Raw genomic sequence first — 6,388 nt, 5'->3', positions numbered from 1 at the left:
GGATTCAAATTTTCTGTGGGGGGAGCATCAGTAAAAGTATGCCATAACTTTGGTAATAATCTTGTATATATATATTTTTAAAGTATATTTTATTGACTTTTTACGGAGAAGAAGGGAGTGGGACAGAGAGTCAGAAACAATGAAAGAGAAGAAACATCGAAACATCGATGAGAGGGAAACATCGATCAGCTGCCTCCTGCACACCCGCCACTGGGGATGTGCCCTTGACCAGAATCGAACCTGGGACCAGTTCGCAGGCCGACGCTCTATCCGCTGAGTCAAACCGGTCAGGGCAAGCTTGTATATTTTTATAGCATAGACGGATGGGGGAAGATGCTATATTTAAGGGTCTAGTACAGTATACTTAAAACTGAATGGGCAGGAAGACCCGGGTTCGGCCGAAGGCGGCGGCTGCAGCCTGGGATCCCCCAGAGACTCCCTGGAGCCGCCGCTTCCCCCATGGACTTGCCCGGGTACTCCAGCGCCCCTGGCCAGCCGCGTCTGTGCAGCCAGGCCCTGACTCGAGCATTATGCGGAGCCAGAAGCCCGAAACGGCCGAGGCTACACTCCCCGTGGTACCTTCACCCTTGGAAAAGGCCTCTCCGCGGGTCCTAGCCGTGGTGCTGGAAGATGTCATGGCTGCCCATATGGTCCCCCTGGTGCCCCAAGAGGAGACCTCCACCCCACCACACCACAGCAACCATTGGGATTCTGTTCACCACCAGCTGCCTGCCTCGCCACCCCAACAGGCTATGTGGTCATCCCAGGCCAGGCCTGCCTATCCACTGCACTTATGCCGAGAGCCCTTGAGCCGCATCAACCGGCCTTCTCCCACCCTGAGGTGTCCATCAAAGACAACCTCTGGCCCAGAAGAAGACCCTTCACAAGAGGTGGACCGGGTACCCCAGCCTACTCTGGTGGTGATGCTAGAAGACATTGTCAGTCCCAGACCCGCAGCTGAGGACTTGGAGGACAAGACTCCCAACTTCATCGTCCCAGCGAGAAGAGCTGAGTCCATGATGATGATTGACCAGACAAAGCCTCCGTCCAGGGACCTGGAACCCCCCCTTCCAGCCATCTGCCCTGCCTGCAGACCCTCTGGAGAACCCATCACCAACCCCAGATCCGGTTCTGGAAGCCCCATCGACCCCACCGCCGTCCAGCCTTTTATGCCCTCACCTCAGTCCCTAGGGCTTGGCTTCCCTCTTCTGTTCTGTCGGCTCCAAGCTAGAGAGCTTTGCAGACATCTTCCTCACACCCGTCAAAGCCCCACAGCCCCCACTCCCTTCACCCCCCATGAAGTTGGAGTTGAAGATTGCCATCTCAGAGGCTGAGCAGTCCAGGGCTGCTGAGGATACTGCCTTTGTCAGTCCCCGCCCCCCTATCTGCCAGTGGCGAGCCCACAATCCCCCAGCATCTCCTCCTAAGCCATCTCTGGGCCGAAGCCACTCCTGCCCTGACCTGGGGCCTCCTGGCTCAGATACCTGCAGCTGGCCCCCTGCTCCACACCACCCAAGCCGGTAATCGCCTCGATGGCACACAGTGGGTGGTGGGGAGATGGCTGGAGCCCCGCCCCCCCTCGACCCTGTCTCTGGAAAGAGGTCTTCCCTCTTGTTCGTCCTCTAGATCCACTTCCTCCTTCTCTGAACCTGCAGAACTCAGGTTGGGTTCAACCAAGGGCAAGGAGCCACGGGTCTCAGAGGACCAAGTGCTTTCCGACTCCGAGACCAAGACCATGGGAAAGGTTTCTGGATTTAGAATACACAGGACACTGGCCCGTCCTCAACTAAACCTTACACCAATGGGGCTGCCTCGACCGATCAGGTTGAACAAGAAGGAGTTCAGCTTGGAAGAAATTTACACCAACAAGAATTATCAGTCACCTACAACCAGGAGGACATTTGAGACCATCTTTGAGGAACCCCGGGTGCGCAATGGGACTCTGATATTGACCAGCTAGAGGAAGCTGAGGCGGGCTATGGAGTTTCGGGACAGCAGCCTTCCTCGATCCCGGCGGCCATCTCGTGGAGTCCGAGCTGCTGCTGGCAGGACCCTTACTCCCAACTTGGCCCCCGGCCCAGATGTGAGACCCCTGCTGCAGCAGCGGCTGGAGGAGCTGGATGCCTTGCTCCTGGAAGAGGAGGAAGTGGATTAGGGAGCAGCCCCGTCTGACCTAGGAGCTCCATCTGTTTATCTGTACATCCATCCTGGAGGGAAGGGAAGCCTCTGAGACCATTTTATTTTTTTTTTCTCTGTATTTCTAGTAAAGTTTTTGGTATGTTTCTGGAAAAAAAAACAAAAAACTGAATGGGCAAAAAAACACACAACATTTCTAGTAAAGTTTTTGGTATGTTTCTGGAAAAAAACCAAAAAACTGAATGGGCAAAAACAAAACAAAACAAACAAACAAAAAAACACCTGCTTATAAACAGCAGTTAATTATCTCTGGATATGTTTTTGCTCTACTCTATAGAGTCTTTGAGCTGAAAATATTCAGTGAGTTGCAATATCTTGAAATGTACCCATCATTTATTTTAAATAAACTAGTTTATTAGTTTTGCTTTTATGAAATAATTAAAACAAACCACAAGGTAAATAACTCCTGAGATCTTTGATATGTAAAAATCATTAGATATTCTAACTGACCACCAATAAAACAGACCCAAATTAACCAATATTTAAAAACTCTTTCACTATAAAAGCTGTATCTGCCAAAATTATTGTTTCTTTCCTACTTATCTCTACCTCCTTCCATCCTTCCCATTTTAGATTCAAGAACATGAATTTGCCTTATAAAAATGAGCACACTGTTCTTCCCCTACAGTTTATATTCCTATAAAGCTGATCTAAATAAATTTGAAGAGAAATTATCAAATTTGAAATTATCAAATTTATTAATTTTGATTTGTCACATGATATTTATCTTTAGTCCCTATGTTTATTTCTCCCATAAGAAGATGACAGCATATGACTTCTTTCATAGTTTTGTGTAGAAGCTATCACACAGTTACTGTGATTTGTCAGGAGCAAAATCCAGACAGGAAAAAGTAGACTAGCATCAGAAACATCTCCCTAAGTACTTTAGAAATAAAAACTGGGGTGATCATTTCATAATATATATACATATAGCATCATTATGTTGTATACCTGAAGCTAATATAATGTTATATGTCAACTATATCTCAATTAATATAAAAATAAATACAAACTGTTGATAATCTATACATGGCTGAATTTAATATTTACTATTTACATTTCAGACCATGCTTCAGAGACAACTGATTTGTTTAATAGATGTCTTCATTTAGTCATACAATTTTGTACTAAGTGAGTGATACCATATCCTAAAAACCATCACATTCCTTTGCTGTGAATTTGAAATGATAACGGCCCAGATGTTTGGATGTTCAGGTATATTGGCAAAGTGAAATTATTAAAACAAGGCAAGACACATAACAGACAAAAACATGTACAAAAATGAATAACGGGTTAGTCATCTGAAATTCAGCAAGTTTAAGGACTAAATATATTTGAAGAAATTGGTACATTTTGCCAAATTTTTATGCTCTCCAAGTTTTGATTCCCTGATTAGTTGCCTCTTATGTATCACCTTTATCTCCTTCCCCACTGGTCCCTACTGACAGTCTGGACACAAACCACGCTGTTCTCAGTGGAAAGCAGATGCTCTGAGCCAGTGACAGTCTCATCCCGTGGCTGCCCAGCACGTTTCTTTGTCACTAGGGCAACATCACAAAGATATGCTCTGTTCTTTACAACCACTGTACCTTGTTCTGTTCTCTCCATACCTCCCAGGGCTTTTAATGGTTTGTGTCTTTATCCCACATTAACATTTCCTGTAATAATCTATTAAAACTTCACTACTGACCTATTTTAAAGCATATTATTTGAGAATATTACCAACTGCATTATTTAGAGTGCCCTGTATAACAATTCACAGAACAAAAAGGGTTATAAACAAAAACATCAGGGAAGTAATTGCTTTTGTCCAACTATCTGATCTGCCTTTTCCCTTGAACAATAGAACTGAGATTTTCCCTGCTATTTTTTTTAGATACCAAAAAAGTGCAGTGCCAAATTTGCAGCCATAGTTTAGAATAATTATACCCAAGTCTACATGCAGCTCTCATTTCTGATATTTGTTCTTGTGCATATTTTCCCTGTGCCAATTAAATATTTACATTTCAATTTTATTGCCAATACTTATATAATTTTGGAAATGATCTCTCCTCTTTAGTATCATAAGGGAGTTTATGTGTAAAGAGACAAAACAAGAATGCCTTTTGAGCCCTTGCTATTCAACATTGTATTGGAAGTTCTAGCCAGAAATTATTAAAAAATAAAAACAAATAAAAGGCATGTAAACTGGAAAGGAAGTAAAATTCTCTCTATTCACAGATGACATAGTACTACCTATAGAAAATTCCAATGACTATAAAAGAAAGCCACTGGAACTAATAAACAAATTCATCAAAAGAGCAGGATACAAGATCAATGCACAAAAAATTAATTATATTTCTATAAATATGCAATGAACAACTAAACAAAATTAAGACAGCAATTTCTTTATTAATAACATCTAAAGAAACAAACTATCTAGGAATAAATTTAACCAAGATGGTAAATGAACTATACACTGAAAACTATAAAACATGGCTAAAAGAAATTCAATACCTAAATAAAAGAAAAGACAACCAGTGTCCACCTATTGAAAGACTTCATATTGTTAAAAGGGTAATACTGTCCACAATGATCTATAGAATCAATTAATCCCTATTAAAACCCCCCAAACCTTTTTTTATTTTTTCACAAAAATGGAAAAGCCAATCCTCAAATTCATATGTACTTTAAAGTCCCCTACCCCCAAATAAAAGTATTTTTAATTAAAAGATTAGCAAATCTGGAGTACCTACTTTTCTTTACTTCAAAACTTAATACAAAGCTAAATGATCAAAACAATGTGGTACTGGCATACATTTAGATATATAGATAAATGGAATAAAATTGAGAGTCCAGAAATAAACCAATACATATATGGTCAAATAATTTTCTAAGGAGATGTGAAGACCATTTAGTAAGTGGAAAAAGAGTACTCTCCTCAGCAAATGTTGCTTAGACAATGGGATATCCATATACAAAACAATGAATATGGACCTCTTCCTCACATAATACATAAAACTTAAATCAAAGGGATTAACAACATAAATTTAAGACCCAAAGCCCTAAAAATCTTATAACAAAACCTGAGGGTCAATTGTCAGGACCTTGGGTCAGGTAATGGATTCTTAGATATGAGACAAAAAGTATGAGAAACAAAAGGAAAGTAGATAAATTTGACTTAGCCAAAGTAAAATCTTTTGTATATCAAAGGATATTGTCAAGAAAATGCAAAAAAAAAAAAATGCCACAGAATAAGAAAAAAATACTTGAAAAGCATAAGGTCTAATGTCCATCTCACCTAATAATAAACAAACATGCAAATTGACCATACTTTCGCTATGCCTTAAGCCACGCCCACCAGCCAATCAGAGCGACTATATACAAATTAACCCAACAAAGATGGCGGCTGGCAGCAACGAAGCTGGAGCAAGCAGGAGGATTGCTTGCTCCTGTGATGGAGGAAGCCAGCCTTTCGTGACCTGCTCTGAGCTACCCTCAAAGCAACAAAGTTTCAATTATAGAAGGTAAATAAACCCCAGATACCTGCTTTCAGCCGACTGTGGCCACAGAGATGGAGCAAGCAGGAGGCTTGCTTGCTCCAGTGATGGAGGAAGCCAGCCTGCCGTCAGCTCTGAGCTCCACTCAAAAGCAACAAAGTTCCAATTATAGAAGGTAAATAAACCCCAGATATCTGCTTTCAGCAGGCAGTGGCCACGGAGCTGGAGCGAGCAGGAGGCTTGCTTGCCCCTGGATGGAAGAAGCCAAGCTTCCCGGCAGCTGCTGCCTCCTCTCAAGGCAAAAAGTTTCAATTATAGAAGGTAAATAAACCCCAGATACCTGCTTCCAGTTGCCATGGCCACGGAGCTAGAGCGAATAAAAAAAAACAAAAAAAGGAAAGGCTCAGAGCTTCAGTTGCCAGGGTGCTTGGTCAGTCTTAAAACAGCCATCAGCCCCTCACCCAGGCTGGCCAGGCACTCCATCAGGGACCCCCACCCTGAAGGGGGTGTGACCAACTGCAAACAGCCATCAGCCCCTCACCCAGGCTGGCCAGGCACCCCAGCGGGACCCCCACCCTGATCCAGACCCTTCAGGAGGGCAAACCAGCCTGCCCCCACCTGTGCACCAGGCCTCTATCCTATATAGTAAAAGGGTAATATGCAAACTGACCCTAACAGCAGAAAGACTGGGAATGACTGGTCACTATGACACA

The 6,388-nt window shown here is 43.0% G+C and overlaps 1 pseudogene; it reads left to right on the top strand.

The window, feature by feature from the left end:
• Positions 1-388: 388 nt before the first annotated feature.
• On the top strand, positions 389-2,286 carry LOC102259607 (annotated as a pseudogene).
• The last annotated feature ends 4,102 nt before the right edge of the window (positions 2,287-6,388 follow it).

This window comes from Myotis brandtii, unplaced genomic scaffold (assembly GCF_000412655.1).
Source record: "Myotis brandtii unplaced genomic scaffold, ASM41265v1 scaffold348, whole genome shotgun sequence".
NCBI classification, from domain to species: domain Eukaryota; kingdom Metazoa; phylum Chordata; class Mammalia; order Chiroptera; family Vespertilionidae; genus Myotis; species Myotis brandtii.
This window is presented reverse-complemented; position numbering and strand designations above follow the sequence as displayed.